The 20,389-nt window shown below is 37.9% G+C and overlaps 1 long non-coding RNA gene across 1 annotated transcript in view; it reads left to right on the plus strand.

Moving 5' to 3' along the window:
- LOC136179854 (uncharacterized) overlaps window positions 1-20,149 on the plus strand; it is a 50,469-nt gene extending 30,320 nt beyond the window's left edge. The window contains exon 2 of the long non-coding RNA XR_010666787.1: window positions 19,726-20,149. This is a non-coding gene — a long non-coding RNA (uncharacterized lncRNA). The remainder of the gene's footprint in view (window positions 1-19,725) is intronic.
- The last annotated feature ends 240 nt before the right edge of the window (window positions 20,150-20,389 follow it).

Here is a 20,389-nt window from a genome sequence, read left to right on the forward strand (position 1 = left end):
TCACATCAAACACTGTAAAAGAACATTGCGAGCATGCGTATTAAGCGTAATTTTGACAGCGGCAATTTGGAAAGATGGTGAAACAAGTCAACAAACACAAAGCCGATTCATTCGTTTGGACGGACGACGAAGTGGAGTTGCTGCTTTGAGTTACACTTGAATAAGTGCCAGGAGAATGTCGACTAACAGCAGAGAACAGATGTAAACAAACCACATCAGTTATTTAGGTGCTGGGTCGAAAAAGTCTCTAGATTTTCCCTGTCAGGCTCAAAACAATTTTATTTCATGTACTTACAAGAATACACTGTAAACAGTTTTGTTGTTCCCACTGGTAGTTTAAAGTTGAGAAAAAATTCAGAAAACTAAATTGAGTTGTTTTAAGATGTCTCACAGCTTTCGAAACACAGGATCACAGCGTCTGCAGGAAAAATGATGTCAAAATGTTGTGCCACGTGTGGCTAGCATTCGCAGTGCTAACACTACCAGCCTTTGGTCCTCCATGCAGGTAAAAGGGGCTATATGTAACTTTTCAAAAATACTGCGTTAGCAGCGATACCGTGGCCGGTACATGGCCGTGAGGCGAATCGCACCAGTAACCTGTTACTTGCTCTCCCTCGCGTGCTTGTACGTACACAAAGGAGCATCATCATCGGCCACGAAACACTGGATAATGTTTACAGAGGAGGTAAGTGGTCATACACAATTTGTTCTCATAATTACTAAGTATTAACAAGAAAGCTTTATGAATAGGTAAGTCGTGAAGAAATATTCCTCTTTCCTCTTTCCTCAGCTTTAATATGTCCTGATTTAACAATTTACAAAAATGAATAATTAATACGTGATGTTCGAACTTATTCAAATAATAATCTCGTCTGAATAAGAGCTTGAACCATAATCCCGTATTGTCCTTTGTATTTTTCAGTGATTTTGCCAGTCTTCATCGCCACCATTGTCTTCTTCCTGGTGCTAGTATGTGCTCTACTCTTTGTTATCAGGTAGGGTAACAGCAAATCAAGCCAAACCGTACAGAATACCACTATGCAAAATATTTAAAAACCTCCAACTTGGAATTTTATATTCTTTATTTGAGTGAAGATACAGATTCTATATGGTGTTCCTCTGGTCTTCAATTTAAAATCTTTGAAATGTTTAATATTTTTTGGTATTATGAGCAGACCAAGTCTTATCCAGGTAATTAATATTTTTCAATTGAGGCCCACAATTTCAATCAAATGTTGTGGATCGAAAATGTTGCCAATGTATTTGTGTTATTTATAGTGTCCTCTGCTCTGTGTCTGTTTGTGAGACATAAACATGAATATTTAGCTTTATGAGACACCTAAAGGACTGGAGAAACATCAGTATTTGCTGATCTGTGAATTTCAGATGTACCGCTGATCTTTTACTCTCTTTTTTGCTCAAAGCAACTTTGGGAAGATATGTAGTTATTTAAAGCTTTGTGTACTTTTGGGTACTATCAATCATTAGAATAAAGGAGATTTGGAAGAGTATTGTTTTAAAACAGGTCGAAAGTATCAAATTATGAAAAAAAATGTTGATAACCTTACTCTGAAGAGAGGATGCCCACAGGTGGTTCATTATGTGGTGTTTTACTGTTCTTTACTGATTGGTGTGCTGTGATACAGTTTGCAGCTTCTCAATAAGCCCCATGTTTGCAGGCGGCTGTAGCAAAGTCCGAGTGGAAAACCTGCTAGTTTTGCTCCAGTATGTTGCAACAAAAAAGTTATGGCATGAAGTAATCATGAATATTTCCTCTACTTGACAGAGTATGTCCTGTACTGTGACCTTTGCACATGCACACATAAAAATGTTGATGCTGAAATGCTGCCCGCCACCAGCCAAAGCTATAGGCGGGCACGAATGCTCTACTACCTAGATGTAAACCAGCATAGTAGACAAGTGGCATGTCATAGCGCAAAGAGGTTTGACTGTATTTTGATCTAGAAAATGGAGTAAAAGTTGGATGTAGGCTGTCTCGTGTTAAAGTGGTGTATCTTGACCAGAGCAAAGCGTAAAAAGCACAGACATGTGGAAGTAAACCTGCAAGGAGGACCAAAGGCTGGCAGTGCTAGTACTGCTAATGCTAGTACTGCTAATGCTCGCCACACTCAGCACAATAGTTAGACAATTTTTTTCCAGCAGACGCTGTGATCCTGTATTTCGAAAGCTGTGAGCCATGTTTAAACAACTCAATTTGGTTTTCTGAGTTTTTTCTCAACTTTAAACTAGCAGGGGGAAAAACAAGGATGTTTTCAGTATATTCTTGTAAGTTTAAAACTATGCTGTTTTTTTCAGGGCTCAGAGGACTCAACACAACCTGCTTAAGAGTCAGGGGTCAGGTAACGCCAGCACAGTTGCCATGAGCCAACATCTACCAAGTGGAAAAGGAGATGAGGTACTTTATCTTGGAATCCAGCAGTTTTCTACTTAGTGTCACTTAAATAAGCAGAATAACCTTACAACCAACATTTCCTTTTGATTTGTAGGAACCCAACAAAACAAATGAGGGCATTTATGCTAACACCACTGAGCTGAAGAAACCAGGTGTCACCCAACCTGCAACTACCTCTGAGCCAATCAGCACCATCTTACCAAGCTCAAGCCAAAACAACACAGAAGACGCCAGTACAAGTTCAGAGAAGAAAAACGAGGAAAGCAAAGATGTGATTTACACTAGTGTGACTTGGAGGAGCAAAGGCGAGAAGGAGGGAGGAAGCTCTGAGGACACAAATCAGTCAGGTCGCTCCTATCTGGAGGAGAAGCGCTTGGAGGGAGGATTGAATTTTGTGAGCAATGCAGTAGAGATGTTAAATCTATATGACGAAGTGAAGCCTAGAAATATGAAAAAGGACTCTGAATGTGAATATGCCCAGGTTAAATTTTGAGACTAGATTATGAGATGCAGACATAGATTACAGTTCAGTCCGAACTGGACCTGGGCGATAAAACTAAATGATAATTATTGCAATATAATTTGTGTCAATAAATATGAAAAATGTTCGATAAAAGTTTGATAGATTTCATCGTGTAATTACACCACCAACCACTGGGAAGTGGGGAGCGCTAATGTTCCTTGAGCGCTACGTGCACTGTGCTTATAATGGTGAAATATTTAATTATAGTTTCTCATGTTCTGAATAATTAAGCCATAATTAACCACCTTGTTTTTTCAACTTTAACTCAGGAGCCAAAATCAGCCTTTAAATTTGAAAAAAATAATGATTAACAATTATCGATATCGAGTGATATGACATTTTTTATCATGATAACACTTTTAGTCATGTCACGCAGGCCTACTCGCTATCATAGTTTGGCTCAGTTTACAGCAACAGACTACAGCAGGCTGTAACGTTACCTAGTGAAGCTACTGATTGTTGTCACACACAGCCACCAGCTGATCCCTGCATGAGAGCAGACGGGGTGTAGGGAACGGAGAAAGGACGAAGCAGTGTTTGAAACAACGAAAGATACACAATTAAACAACAACACTTTATGAGCTCTTTCTGTGTGAAACTCAGCAAAAATTATATTAAAATATACCATAAAAGTCTGTAATATCTTCCTATTTGTACAGCAGGTACAACTTAAATGCTTCCTACTTTTCACTGAGACTCTGCACAGGGATTCAGCGGTAGTTGATACACCATATTTATACATTTTCCATCCATCTACAGACCATGTGCATATTATATATATTAAGTCATTCTTTAAATAAATCTCACAGCTAAAAAGGCAAGACACTCAACTTAACCTCATAAGAACAGATAATAACCAAGACAAACAGTTCAAATGGGAAAATACATGGGAAAATGTTCAGCCTAACAAGTTTCTCTTTCTCTTTACGGATTAGGGCCAACTTTACAAGAATTAAGTCGGAAATTTACGAGTTTCCACTGTTGCATCCAACAAAGTGCTCTGTGGATGGAAAGTATAACAGGAACTTGAGTTACGAGTTTGAGACCAGCCTGTGTGAAAATGATGAAAGGAGAACTGTTAAAGTCTGCTCCTCTGCAGACGCAACTTCCTCCAAGTCAGTGTGGTTCTTTCTTCAGAAAAGCCACAGTTTCTTTCAGTATCTTTTCAGGGTCCTGATATTTTATGACAACGTGATAATGATGATGTGCCAAAAGCATGTGTAGTTTCATATCTGCATAAGTAAAGCCCCAACACAACTATTTTATATTTGTGTTTGTTATCTGCACTTGTCTGCCTTGTTAAAGTGTCTCATGGGCAGAGCCAGTTTGTGTCCTGTTCACTGATCATTTTGCAGATGAATAAAGTCCTTGCAAGTTGAAGTGAAAACTTCTCTTGAACTAACTGTTTTTTACTGACTACACAAGGAAGTAGCCTATTTCCTTGAAACCTGTGAAACAAGTGAAACCTTTACTAAAGTATAACAAGATGCTCAACGTTTGTAATTTTAACAGGCTGCTGCTCTTCTGATATAGACTGAAATAACGTCATTATTCTCGTAAATTGAGATTCTTTATTTTCTTTAACGTGGCCATAATCCTCCGTCATACTTTTTCAGTTTGAGTTTAGGGGGATTTTGCTGTTTCTATGTTTCTGCCATCTGACTGTTGACAGGGGTGCAAACTCATCAGGGATGAAAAAGGTGACATGGATCCAAACCTCCTAGGGGGGTCCGGGGGCATGCCCCCCCGGGAAGATTTAAAAAATATATATATCAGCTTTAAATTGTGAATTTACAGAAGATTTCAGCATTCAGACCTACTAAAGAAGCAGTGCAAACAATAAGAAAAACACAATTGCTTGTCGATATCTATGTTCTGTTTTACCTTTTTGATAAAGCTTCAGTGAAACATGAAAAACCTGTGTTCCCAACCTTCAGTCCCTTTTTATAAATGGGATGAATTTGCAGAACAGGGCTTACCATGTTCTACTAAGGGGTGATGTGAAGGGCAGTCAATATGCAAGTAGCTCTCAGAGCAGAGTCTGAGAGAACATAATGCAGTCATCAAGTATGACAATATTGTCAAATATCTTCTATCATAAAATATGTAACATATCAATATATGAACCTGATGTTTTGCTCCTGCTGATTCTCATTAAGTTTATATTCCCTCTGGCCTACCTTATTACATGTGTTGACACTGTCACATGTGCTGTCACTTTAATGTTGCCTGAGATAATAATGAACCAGAAAGTATGAAGTTACCTTCAGCTAGCACACATTTCTCTCAACATCTTTACCTATGGCTACCAAACGGTTAATGATCAGACAGTATGTTTAACAGAAAGACTGGCTTGTTAGCCAGACTTCGAATTGGTCATTGTCCCGAATAATAAGAGTGTTTTTAGATGTTTTTATTCTGAAACATAACCTCACCAAAGAAACGAGTGTGAGTGACAGCTCTCATAATGTTACTTTGTATGACAAATGGCTGTACATTAAACTCTGCTTTCAAAAGCAGCTTTCACTGTTGTTCATTTCCTGTTGCATGACACATACTTTTCTTTCTCATCAGCTTTTCTTCACTGAACCACTAACATTTGTTGCCAACTTTGCTAACACATTCACCCTTCCTTCCTCTTCCTCCTCTCCCCCACACAAAGGCTTCTCTGTGCTGCAGCAGGTGAGAAGCTGGAACATCACTGTACCTAAAACAGTGACTGCAGTGGAGGGGAGCTGTGCTGTGGTACCATGTCAGACAAAAGCTCATGTCCAGGTCACCTGGTATCAATACAATAAGATGTATTATCCTGTGGTGTATGACAGATATCCTCCTACAGTGGAACAACAGTTGGTTTGGTTCCAGGACTAAAACATTTTTTACAAAAGGAATTTCTCAAATGTCAATCGACGATTTGAAGGGAGAAATTTACTTTCAGAACCAGAGCCGCCATAAAAGTGGGCGATCACTGTTGAGTTCTATCGATCACTACAATTGGCATGTTTGAAATTAGCTTCAGGAGCTGATGTATTTCCCAGATCATTTCATCTCTAAAAGCTCAAAAGCAACAAATACAGCAAGTGAAAAAGTGAACTCAAAAAGTGAAAAAAATTGCTGACTTTGAGTAAGAATGAAAATACTTTTTGTCATACTATAAAATCCAGAATATAAGTGGCATGTTTTTGAAGGTCTCTGAGAGAGAAAAAAAGTTTTCCGGCCTGATCATTTCTATTGTGTTCAGTGAAGTCTACAACGTGCAGTTTGTGTTCAGCTGTGTCGCTCTTTTAGTTCAGTCTGTTTTCACTTTTTGGAGTTTGCACTCCTACTAGTTACAGTACGGTAGTTGAGCTCTCAGGCTGCAGTGAAAGTTGTGAGGCACAGACTCCTAGCTTGCAAGCTCTCTGCACGACTCTGCTGGTCACTTTTTGACTTTAATACAGAATTATTTCAATCAAAAGAGCACTCAACAAGGTTTATTTATGAAACAATATACTACTGTTTTCTGTGCATGCAGGATTATGACCTCGTGAGGGAGAAAAGCTGTGGTTTGTGTCACCTTCTCACCCAGCACAGCATGCAATCACATCTGGATACAGAAAGAATGGGGATGTATTTTTAATCGTCAGTAATGACACTGCGTGTGTCAGCATTTTATACTGGTATATTGGTTGCACCAGTGTATAGATGCAGCCAACTTTTTGGATCTAAAAAAAGGGTGTGCGTCTTATACCTCAGGTTTTTATGGTAATTGATAAGAGATTGATAATTGTGTTATTAGAAATGTATTCTATAGAGTAGCCTGCTTATTTCATTGCTTCATGATCAGGAAGTACAGGCTCAGTGTCAGACATGTTTTTTAAGGTCTAAAGATACAAATAATTTGTACAGAGAGATGTTTTTTATCAATAGTAAATGGAAGGTAAGTAAAGATGTTACACTGTATGAAAACTATTCACATGAAATGTACTGAACATTTCATGTGAACATGAATGTTCACCTTTTTTTGACTTCCTCATTTTCAAGACAAATTTTGAATGCTGTTTATGAAGGTGGCCAAATGATGAGGAACTTCACTTCTCTAAACATCCTTCACCTCTCTGCTCAAAAAGACCTGACAAAAATGTAAGTTTATATCACTTTTATATCACTTTTAAACAACTTTATACTTTTTCAGAAGATATAACAAATCAACATGTTTAATATCATAAAGGTTACTTTTTAACAAGTGCATTTTTCTGAAGTTGATCAAACAAACTTTGTTACAGGGGAAAGAAAAAAACATTCACTCTGATCAAGTTTTGAACATTTTAAAGCTCTCATGCAGTTTTTCTTCTGGGCATTATTACTGATCAAATAGTTTCCTTTAAGAGGTTGTAAACAAAGAAAGAAACAAAATAAAAAACACAACATTTGTCTCTTTTCTTTGAGGCAGGCAGTCAAACTTCCTGTTTTTTATTTTATTATCATTTCATCTTCTATGTTTTAATAATGAGCATCTTTACATGAATTGAATGAAATGCAGAAATATTTCAATTTAAACCTTAAAATGAGAAGCTGCACACCTTGAAGTCTTTTAGTTTTGTTGGGATCAATTTAGTTAACTAAACTCTGGATCCAACCTTTTCCACATTGATGAAGATTTAAACATTTCAAGATATTTCTCCATCTGCAACTTCTGCAAAGATCACATTCAACAACAGCCACAAAATGAAATCTAAGTTTATTTGGAGTGAAATACACTAAACTGTAAATCTACATGTATTCTCTCCAGACTTTCTGCCTCTTCTGAAACACAAAGATGGCTGCAGCTCTGACTCTCCTCCTCATTTGCTGTCTGCTGCAAGGTGAGATGCTGACTTATATTTGCCAAAGAAATTAGCTACAAATGTGTTCTGCTTTCTTTTAACGATGTAGAGATTTGGTGTTAAATTTACAACTTTAGTGTAAAAAAGCTGTGTGAAAATGATGAATCCTGAGTTTTATGTGAAGACTATTTTATCTTTGAAAGCATACTGATAAGATTTTTAGAAACAGAGCCAACAATAAAATGTATCATAACTTTATTTATTTATTTGTTTGTTTATTTAACAGAGACACATGCAATGAACATTGCTGATTTTAGCAATATAGACATTATAAACTCAACATGAATAAGGATTGTATTGTAAATGTATAATTGTAATAAGGATTTGTTTCTTGTGTTTCAGGTGCCCTGTGTGGACAGTTTGAGATCATTATACCACAGACTATAGAGGTTCTGAAGGGATCCTGTGTGACAATCCCCTGCTCCTTTGACGTACAGGATCAATATAATGTGAACTTAGATAACACTTGTAAAGCATTATGGAAAGATTATTATGGGGGACCTGTTGTGTTTGATAGCAGTAATCCACAACACAAACAAAAGGGACAATTGATCGGTGACCTAACAAAAAAAGACTGCACCACAACCCTGAATGACATGCAACCTCAAAACAACAAAGTGCATAATTTTAGATTGCAATGTGACAATGATCTGAAATACTTTTTTGCTGGCGTGAAAATTTCAGTCACAGGTAGGTTTCAAATTAAACTTATTTACAGTTCAGTCATGTAGTAGTTCTCTGACCTTATCGTTGATTACTTTAAAATAAAGATAAATCAAACCTTTGATAGTAGAGAGAAATGACTGCTTATACATGTTTATGTATCTTCTGAACAGATGATCCACCCAGACCGACTCTGACTCCGCCCACACTGAAGGTGAAAGAGGGAACCTCAGTGAGTTTGAACTGCTCTGCTCCAGCTCCCTGTCTGTCTCTTCCTCCAAATCTGACATGGAGCCCCGGCCTGGGTGAAGGTCAGGAGACCCTGCAGGAGAATCAGGACAAAACTAAAGTCAAGATCTCTGTGCTGAACTTCAACGCATCACACCTCCATCACAGACAGGAAATCTCCTGTACTGCTGTCTACAGAAAACAAGATGGCAGCACTGAGTCATCTGTGAACACCAGTTTAACAGCTGACATTACATGTGAGTATGTGTGTCTTGTGATTAAATTGATTACATAAAATACATGCTTCTTCTTCGTTGTTTGTTGTTTTGTAATCATTTTGCAAACAGTTACGAGCATGGCCGTCACCTGGGGTGTGCATACTGCCATGTGTGATTACCTTTTTTTCTCTCCACTCAGATGTTTGATTGTAGATGTATTCATTGTATGAACAGGGTTTGTTGTTTAGCCTCTACATAAATGATCTAATAAATGAATGCTATTAGGTCAGACATCCTAATGTACGCTAATGATACTATCATTTTTGAACATGCAACAACAAACCAGCAAGCTGCACGTAAACTAACAGCAGTGATGACTAATGTCACACAGTGGTTTAATAACTCCTGTCAATACTTAAACATAAAGAAAACAAGCTGCATGTTTTTCACAAAGAGGTCAACAGATCATTTCACACTCAGTGTTTTCATCACAGGGTTAAAGGTCACAGTTGTATCTGATTATAAATGAACGTAACACTGGACTTTAATCTCCCATTTCAAAAACAAATTAAGATGATAACAAACATAGTAAAGTTTATATTTACATATTTCCACCAACTGTTTATCCGCTGAGGAAGCAACACTGTACTGTAGGTCTACATTGTTATTAGAGGTGGGAATCACCAGAGGCCCTTCGATACGATATTATAACGATGCTTGAGTCACGATACGATATTATTGCGATTTTAAACATTTTGCGACAGGCTGAGAATTGTGATATAATATATTGAATTTCATTTTTTAACTGCATATTATGTACACAAAATTAAACTAAATCAAGAAGTGTTTTGTCAAATAAGAAAAAAATGTCAGTCTTTTCGTCTCACTTCTGTCTGTTCGAGTCGAGCCCACAGACGAGCCCACAGACTGACCAACACTGTGATAAAAGTAAAAGGCTGCAAGCACCTAACAATCTGAACTGATGGTGTTTCAGTCTGATCAAACTTTACTGAACACAAACATGTACGGATGACTGAACAACTGCAGCCATTTTTAACAATGCAACTTGCTCAAAATGAATTGTGCAACCCCTCAGCAATTAAAAATAAAAACATATCGCTAGCAGAATATTGTGATTTTATGCTGTATCTATTTTCCCCCACCTCTAATTGGTATGCTGTCTCATGTAAGCCTACGTCTCCTGCTTTGATGTCCTGCTTTTAGGTATCTTGTTTGTTTTACCAGGAGAACAGTATTACTGTCCTGTTTTAATGCACATCTCTCTTTTAAGTGTTTCATATGCTTCTAGATTTACAATTTTGTTGTCCCACTTTAGTCTGTTTTACATATTGCTGCTGTCTATGATGGCTAAACTTGTGCATTACAGAAATGTTATGAATGTGCATTGTTTTTATAACTTTACATTTTATTAATAAAAATGAATAAAAATGAATGCACTGAACGGTGAAGACCAAACCGTGATGGCTCTGCATGAGTACACATACTGTTATAGTCCTACTCAGTGTTGGGCTCGTTATTGAAAAAAAGGAATATATTACTCATTACCCTTTAAGTACTTTAATTACTTTACTTATTACTCCCTGCCATCAGTAATATGTTACATTACTTGTTATATTACTTTTCGTAATAAGCCACAACTTTCATTAGTTCTTTTTCGCTTTTAGCTGTGCTCGATTAAAATCCAGTCTTGGTTGATTTGTAGACATTGTAGGGCTACAGCTGTCCTCCACAGCTCATTGGTGGGGTTTATTTACACGAGCTTCATGTTGTTGTGCTGTCGTCAGATGTTGTAAGTGCTTAAGGAGTTTTGAAGTCCTGTTTTTTGCAGTATAAAGAGTCCTGGTACTGGGACACAATTTACATATTACAATGATGTTCTTGTTATCTTTCTTGTCGACAAAACTTAAGTAATGGGAATCTTTCCAGCCACTAAATGTAAACTTCCATCTTTCAAGCTAGCCAGCGTTGCCAGGTATGTGTGACAACAAATGACAAAACAAGCCCAATGGCACAAAAAAAACTACCCTCGGCGGCACCTAAAAAAAAGCCCAAATCCGCATATCTGGCAACCATGAAGCTCATTACTTTCCTGCTTGTCTGAGATGCGCAACAAAATTAATCTGGGGTTTGTTTCATAAATCTGAAGTGGGGTAATAACAACAACAGTAAGATAGTCACGAGTTATTTTTTGTGTGGGTAACTGTAATATTATTACTGGAATTTCATTAGTAATTCGTTACACTTCTCGTTACTTGTAAAAGTAATATTATTACTGTAACGCGTTACTAGTGATACGTTACAGCCCAACATTGGTCCTACTAGCTGTTTCTATTGATGTTTAGCAGGGCTTGTTCAGGATAAAGGCATAACATTCTCTATCCCTCATCACAAATAAACTACATATTCAAAAAATACAACTTTATTTTTTCTCTTTTCAGATTCACCCAAAGGGACCACAGTGTCAGTCAGTCCCTCTGGTCCAGTGCAAGAAGACACAAATGTGACACTGACTTGCAGTGCTAATGCAAACCCAGCTGTAAAGAACTACACCTGGTACAGAGCTGATGGAGGCCAGGAGACTTTCATGGGGACTGGACGTGTTTTAAACATCAAAGCTTCTAGGGAGAGAGGACCTTTTTTCTGCCGTGCAGCAAATGAAGAGGGAAGTGGAAGATCAAGCAACACACAGATGGATGTTCAGTGTAGGTATTGTTTGAAAAATTTGCATAAATGCAGGTAGGTCAGGCTTCTTTTGTGCAGCGTTTTACAAATGAGGAATGTAAATAATCTTTGTTAATAAGCTTCGAGAAAGAGAGGCTCGTTTTTCTGCAAGGCTGAAAATAAACTGGGAAGTTTTCAATCAAACACAAGACAAATAGATGTACATTGTAGGTGTCATTCATCAGTTACATTTTTCAAAATGTATGAAAGTCTCTTTGTTTATCTTTAATTTGCTTTGATTGGAAACTTCAAATCCATAAAATCTTTCTTTTGTAGAGGATTAACTTTGTTCTAAATAAAGGGAGAAAAGAGTTATAGATAATGGATGGATGGATAATTTACATAGATAAAGTATTTAGTGCCTTTCTTTTAGGGTGGTGGGAGATCACTTTGGGTAATCCACCCTGAACGACCTGAATGGTAGGGGAAACACTGTGTTATATATGAGGTTCTATAATTAAATTAGAGACGAGCAAATGTTAACTTTACCCCCAAAAAGGTCTGCTTAGTAAGAATGTGCATATCAAGTAAAATTACAATCATTCAAATGAAATTGCTTGCGCAAGCAATATTGTATCCTGAGAGGACAAAACCATGCTTTGAGCGTGAAAAGAAAAATCCCCTCGCGAGCGAGCAGGAGAGAGCACTGTAGTTACGTGCTCAGGGTGAGATTTTGCTCGTGCTCAAAGCATGGTTTTCTCCTTGCAGGATACAATATTGCTCGCGCGAGCAGATAAATTCTGCGAGCGAATGCTGTGCAAACGCTTGCAAAAATAATATGCGTGCGTGGCTGTTTGAGTTGCACGCACAGCTCCTTTAAATTCGCGCATGGATCTCGTGCGCACGCAATTTTATTGGCTGGGATAAAACGCCATAGGTTGGTGATGGAGATGTGACATAGAAGAGCGTAGTGCTGTTCCATAAGTGGAATTGTTTTCAACTGAGAGCTGAGTGAATGCGGCCTCAAGAAACGTATGAAGCTGAGAGCTGAAAACACTGAACTACATTGGTTTTGTATTGAAAATAGGCGCTGCCAGCGTTAAAAGCGCCCTCTGTGGACACAGGCCCAGAATGAAAACTAATTGACATGGAGGAACTAGAATTTTTCTTTGCCTCATTCACTTCATTCACACGCACAGCTGGTCAACTTTTATTTTTTTATTTTTATAGCCATAAGCCTTCTCTTTTACTTTTGCAAATTTGATACAGCATGGCTTTACTTGACTCTCTACTTGTCTCTCTTCCCTACATCCATTACAGATGCTCCACAGATCATGTCCTCATCTGATTGCACCAAAACTGCTAACCAGGTCAACTGTTCCTGTGAGTCTACGGGAAATCCTCCTCCCACTTTACAATGGAGTTTGGATGGGTTAGCTGTCAATCACTCAGAAGAGTTTGCAGTCAGTTATGAGCATCGAAATCGTACAGGCGTGAGCTTCATCACCATGAGTCAAGCCCAAAGGAAGGATCACTTCACTGTGCTTTGTCGCAGCTCAAACTCTCTGGGATCTGTTGCTCAGCGATTTATTTTCTACAGCCTTCCAACATCTGCAGAAAGTCAAGGTTTGTCTCTGAACTGAGTATAACTTTTATTAGTAAGCGGCACATTTCACAATTTGTTCTCATAATTACTGAGTATTAACAAGAAAACTTTATGAATGGGTAAGTGGTGAAGAAAACGTCCTCTGGAGAGCTTAAATATGTGAAAAATTAATTATTATTACATTATGTCTCAATTTACTAAAATAATAATCTCGTTTGAAGTGGAGCTTGAACCATAATCCCTTATTGTCCTTTGTATGTTTCAGTGATTTTGCCAGTCTTCATCGCCACCATTGTCGTCTTCCTGGTGCTAGTATGTGCTCTACTCTTTGTTATCAGGTAGGGTAACAGCAAATCAAACCAAACCGTACAGAATACCACTATGCAAAATATTTAAAAACCTCCTACTGGGATTTTTATTTTCTTTATTTGAGTGAAGATACAGATTCTATATGGTGTTCCTCTGGTCTTCAATTTAAAATCTTTAACATTTTAAGTATTTTTTTGGATTATGAGCAGACCAAGTCTTATCCAGGATATTTTTATTTTTCAATTGAGGCCCACAATTTCAGTCAAATGTTGTGGATCGAAAATGTTGCCAATGTATTTGTGTTATTTATAGTGTCCTCTGCTCTGTGTCTGTTTGTGAGACATAAACATGAATATGCAGCTTTATGATACGCCAAAAGGACTGGAGAAATGTCCGACCTGTGATTTAACGATGTACCACTGATCTCTTTTTCTATTTTGCTCACGGCAACTTTGGGATTAAATATGATTGAAGGTATAGTGGTTTCTTCGGTCTTCTTAGTAAATCTTATGTTCTTAAACTGAGTTCTTTCTTAACCACTCTATAGTGACGACATTACACTGTTTTACGCGTTGAGTTGGCTTCACACATTTTCCCATGTGTCCACGGTAAAACTACCGTGTTGCTCCGCCGTCACTCGTTTATTTTACTTAGACAGCGTAACACAGAACAATACATTTTACTTCCTGTCTCCTGATCACATGACTACTGAAGTCTTACAGAATCACAACAAACCTTCAAAATAAAATAGGAATAATCTCAGTAAATATTCCCAAAATAAACACCAACCTATCGTCTACTATGCTCAAGCAAATCATAATCCAAACAATAATAATCAAATTTATTAATGCAAAAATGACGCTTACAGAAGGTCTGTAGGTATTTAAAGCTTTTGGTACTTTTAGGTACTATCTAGGGCCCGACTGATATGGGATTTTTGGATCCAATACCGATATAAGGGAGAAAAGAAATCTGATACCGATATATATCGGCCAATCTATCTTTGATCTTTAAAGATACATAGATATACACACTTTTTTTGCGTGGATCCTTCAAACACAGCTTTCAAACACTTTTGGAAAAGATATATAATGAAGACAATCATTTTTTTTTTACTTGGAAGTTAAAAAATATAAAAATAAGAAACTATATAAAACTAAATATCAAATTTAAGTTGAAAGTATCAAATAAAACATGCTCCTTTCCTTTGTGAAGTAGTCCTGCACCTTACTTCTTCCACCCTCAGCAACCTGAAAAATAAAAACATAAAAAACAATAAAATTACGTATTTCTCTGGCTTTGATAACTGTTGAAAATATTAGACATAATGCAATTACTCAACAATAAAATATATAAAACATGGGTTTAGTCAATATTTAATTCATATACATATTTTAATGTGAACATTAGCAACCACATTCTACCTTATATCTTTAAACAAAAACATGTGAGAATTACAACAAAATGTTGTGATTCTATGATATTAATTATTGTAATTTTCTTTACTTATACAAGTTCAACTTAAGTGGAATCATACAATAGAAAAGAGATAAGAATATCATGAGTAATATTGAAGAAAAATAATCTTTTTTTCCCACTATCAAACACTCAGCTGCAACATCCAGGCCATCTGTGTCTACAAATTCCCTTTCTCTATAATCATCAGCTGACAAGCCTCATTCTTTTGTTACCTGGAAAAATCCCGAAAAATCTAGTATATGATTGACTGCTCATATCAACACCTTGCTGAACTGCACAGGCTGCTGCTGAGCTGGTCTGTGTTAGAACCCAGAGCTGCTGAATAAACACTAAACACTCTGAAAAAGACGCTGGGTTCAGTCAAGTACCCACAAGTTACTGATTTTTCTCTCCCTTTATTGGGAGTAGCCTTGCATTAAAATAAACGGACTAACGTAGCTTGCGAGATAATTCAACACACTTTAGTGTCAAACCACCACAACTCTGCTTTCTCCTGAGCTGCAGCTGTTATATAGCAGTGATTCCCCTTAACTTCCCATTTGTTCAGCTGCAGCAGAGGGACAGTACACAGCCAATAGCTGGCTAATTATTAGCTCCTCAATGTATTTACAAATGTCTGTTATATAAGCATGAGCAACAAATGGGTACAGTTATATAAGAATTATGTTGAACAAGGGAATGACATAGTAAGTGTGTATTAACTCCATTAACCAGAAGTGTTTTGTACAAACTTACCATCACCACGCGACTCCTCCTCATCTCATCTGTGATCCTTCCTGTAGTGGGTAGTAGCCTAGTAGTACAGCTGACATATCCCATCATGCTTTGTTGGACTTCATACTTTGTTAGATTTTTAACACACTTTTCATGTTTCAGAATATAATCAATCAATTCAAAATGTTACGGGAATTCATTTTATTGTTGTGTGTCCTGTACAGTGACTGTTGTACATGCACACATAACAATGTTGTTTCTGAAATGCTGCCTGCCACCAACGAGAGCTAGAGCTCCAGTTAAAGACTAATTCTCCACTACCTAGCTGTAAATCAGCATAGTAGACAAATGGCATCTCATAGCACAGAGAGGTTTGACTGTATTTTGAAAATTGAATAAAAGTTAAATGTAGGCTATCTTGTGTTAAAGTGGCGTATCTTGACAAAAGTGTAAAAAGCACAGGCATGTGGAAGTTAAAAGGGCTATATGTAACTTTTTACATGTATAAATCGTTTTTTATCACCCATTAATAAGTGAACGGTTAACTGATGTGAAAAAGTAGATGTTCACTGTCTATCTGTGTTGCCCGTATAAAAAGTTTCCCCGGGTCGCATTTTCCGCGAATACTCCAGGAAGTGACATTTTATGCACGTTCTCAACGTCCTCCTCACTCTGCTCCGCTTACAGAGATCAACAGTACAAACTCATCACACACTCCAGGTCTTCACCTGCACAGCCAGAGGCCGCCTTCCACACACTTCTATCCACCCTAAGAGCTCTCATAGACGGACAAACTCATCACACACTCCTGCTCTCAGCTAGTGCTGGGCGATATATCATGAAGCTCGATTCGATCGATATTTAATTAATGCTTGATATGGAAAAGGGAACATCGATTTTATTTTTTAAACTACTTCAAAGTTTTCTCGCGATATTTCGTTGCTCCGCGAGATTTCTGCAGCAGCGCTTGTTGCGCGGAGACGAAAGGGCAGAGGAGACTCCTTCCCCTGAGTAGCCTAGCTCTTGTAAGCGGCCAACACGGAGGAAAAAGAGAAAGATGCGAGCGAGGCCAAATTACGTCGAAAAAAAGGGCACATAACGCAGGGCTCGACATTAGAACTGGCCCGCTGGCCCGGATGAATGATTGACAGAGTCTGGGCCAGCTGATTGCACGTTCAGCTGGCGGCTTCACTGCTGTCACTTCAGCGAGCGCGCTAGCTACACTCAAATTGTACACTCGCACACAGATTTTAGCGCAGGTTTTCTCTACTAAAACACACGTTTGGTAAAACGGTTTTAAAATCATCATATCCTAACAAAAGCCGAGATAAAATCAGCATTCAAAGAAAAAAAATCACCAGAAAAGTTGAGTGACAGCAGGGCATGACGAAAACTGAACGGAGAAAAGTTTCAGCCACAGTGACAGACAGCTGGAGGAGCTGGATCACGCTGCAGCTAAATTTCCCCTTAAAGTTAAAGACTAGATCCTGGTAAAGATAAAAGTTATTCACAAAGCATCTTAGCTCTTAAGAGAGCTCCGAAAGTAAAGATCTAAGGATGAAGAGTTTCTCACAGAGAAGAAAGAAGGAGAGAAAGGTGATCAGAAGACTTCCAGCTCTATCACAGTCTCATATTAATATCAGATTAAGTAGACTCTTACAGTTACCAGCATGGTGAATAAACATGAGTACATAGATATTAGAAAAATACAAAATATTTTCTATAATTAGAGCTCAATTAATTAAATAAAAGTTGTAATTGACTTTTGCATCACAATGGTTCAAGAGTAAATTGGTGACTGTTATTCTTCGATCAAAAGTAAAGTTCCTGGGCCAGTGATTACAATGGTCGGGTGATATTTTTTTTCATACATTGGAGATTCAGTTTTATAGGCTACATTTATAAACTTTAATACGATTAATTATCGAATCATATCGAATATCGACATTAGGCAAAAAAATATTGTGATATCAAATTTAGGCCATATCGCCCAGCGCTACTCTCAGCCGAGACTGTTGTTTGTAGGATGGAGAATGAATACAGACACACAGACTCCTTCACAGACTTTCACATGTGTATGACCACTTACCTCCTCTGTAAACATCATGCTGGTAAATATCCAGTGTTTCGTGGCTGATGATGATGCTCGCAAGGGAGAGCGAGCAACAGGTTACTGGTGCAGTTTGCCTGACGGCCATGCGGTATCACTACTAACGCAGTGTTTTTGAAAAGTTACATATAGCCCCTTTAACCTGCATGGAGGACCAAAGGCTGGTAGTGCTAGCACTGTGAATGCTAGCCACACTTGGCACAACATTATGATATAATTTTTTCTGCAGACGCTGTGATCCTGTGTTTCGAGAGCTGTGAGACATCTTAAAACAACTCAATTTAGTTTTCTGAATTTTTTTCTCAACTTTAAACTACCAGTGGGAACAACAAAACTGTTTACAGTATATTCTTGTAGGTTTATACGATGCTGTTTTTTTCAGGGCTCAGAGGATTCAACACAACCTGCTTAAGAGTCAGGGGTCAGGTAACGCCAGCACAGTTGCTATGAGCCAACATCTACCAAGTGGAGAAGGAAACGAGGTACTTTATCTTGGAATCCAGCAGTTTTCTACTTAGTGTGACTTACATAAGCACAACAACCAACCAACATTTTATTTTCAATTGTAGGAACCCAACAAAACAGATGAGGACATTTATGTCAACACCTATGAGCTGAAGAAACCAGGTGTCACCCAACCTGCAACTACCTCTGAGCCAATCAGCACCAACTTACCAAGCTCAAGCAGAAACAACACAGAAGACGCCAGGACAAGTTCAGAGAAGAAAAACGAGGAAAGCAAAGATGTGATTTACACTAGTGTGACTAGGAGGAGCAAAGGGAAGAAGGAGGGAGGAAGCTCTGGGGACACAAATCAGTCAGGTCGCTCCTATCTGGAGGAGAAGCGCTTAGAGGGAGCATTGCATTTTGTGAGCAATGCAGTAGAGATGTTAAATCTATATGACGAAGTGAAGCCTAGAAATGTGAGGAAGGACTCTGAATGTGAATATGCTCGGGTTAAATTTAGAGAAAAGAGTGTGATGCAGACATAGCTTACAGTTCAGTCAGGACCACTTTGTCAAGAAAATGTACTTTATTGCAATTATTTATATTCGGCGGTATGGCTCTGTTTTTGGATCTCCCTGACCTTCCACGTTCTTAAGTTGAATGCGTAAGGCAGGAGCAGCACACATCCCTGCCCTTCCTATGCATACAAGGAAAGCTTTAGGCAGAGATAAGCAGCAAAGCCAAACAGAGCAGACATCAATGACATGCATGACATTGATTGATGCAAGTCATTGCAGCATAAAAGGAGGAGCTGGGGTGGAGGAGGGCTGCAAATGTGGCTTGCAGAGGGAGCAGCAAAGAGTAGGCAGGCTAGAGCAGTTTAAATAAGCGGCATAAGAACTTTTGGCTAATAGAATGCTTTGAAGTAAATCAGCTGGCCATCAGCTGATGAGGCTTGTGTGAGATCAGCTGTTACCAAAACTCTGGCATGATAGTAGAGCGTGACTCCATTCCCTGCCTGAACTAACGCTACGCTAAATTTCTATTGCTGATTTAAGAACTTTTGATATTGTTTTGCTCTCTTGAATGTATATTTTCTTTTTTCTTGTTTATTTTCCATAAAATAAAATAAAAAATTAAGCAAAAGAAAAGTTGAAACTAGGGCTGGGTGATATGGCCTTCAAATAAAATCTTAGATGTTTTTTCCACACCGAACTTGACTGACGACTTTAACTTGATTTTCATTTAAAATGTGCCTCTGTTTTGTGCTCACAGTTTGGTTAATTCTTTGCATTGAGACCAAGGACAACTAGTCATTCTTCATCACCCTGCAGGTTATGGGTCTGCAGTAGTTGCTGCAAATTCATTGAGGATGAAATGCCTTCAGCGTTGACACAACTTATAAAAAAAAAAAAAATTCAGCTATCCAGCACAAGAGAACTGAAGTCACTATTTTTCTTCGTTTCAGGTTCAGGAAGGGAATCAACACAATGCTCTATATGTCAACCAAATCAAGTGAAGCTTTTGAAAGCCCCTTAGCAACATCTTTCAGCTATCTTCAAATTGCCAAAACTACCACATAGCATATAACACAAGTGTAACAGGAAATAGAAAAGCAAACTAACATTCTGCCAGGTACAAAGCCTTGTTAAAAAAGTTAGAATTTAGAGTGCCTTAATGTTTATGTTCTTTAAGCTAGTGACAGGTTTTGTTTATTAATGAATAAAATTATTCAAATTTCCACTTTTTTTTAACCAATAATAACAAAACAGAAAGTTAATTCGGGGTCTCAGTTGTTAATTTTGTGTGAACTTAGGAAGAACAGATGTTACTAAGGAAATGACTAATGAGCAGCTTGTGTAAATAAATGAATAAATGTCCCAGTAACAAAGGTTTGACTCGAGTCTGATCTGTTTGATGCAAGTCATCGCTTCTTTTTCACTCTAGATTCCTCTTTCTATCTTTGGCTGTTACTTTACAATATACGCATTTACTGCGCAAAAATAAAACAGTAACATATGTGACCATTGATATTTATGATGCACAAAGACTCACAATACTATGGCTCCCAAATATATACTCATTTATTTGCTATAAGTACATGAAATAAAATTGTTTTGAGCCTGACAGGG

The sequence above is a fragment of the Labrus bergylta genome, chromosome 8 (assembly GCF_963930695.1).
Source record: "Labrus bergylta chromosome 8, fLabBer1.1, whole genome shotgun sequence".
NCBI lineage: Eukaryota > Metazoa > Chordata > Actinopteri > Labriformes > Labridae > Labrus > Labrus bergylta.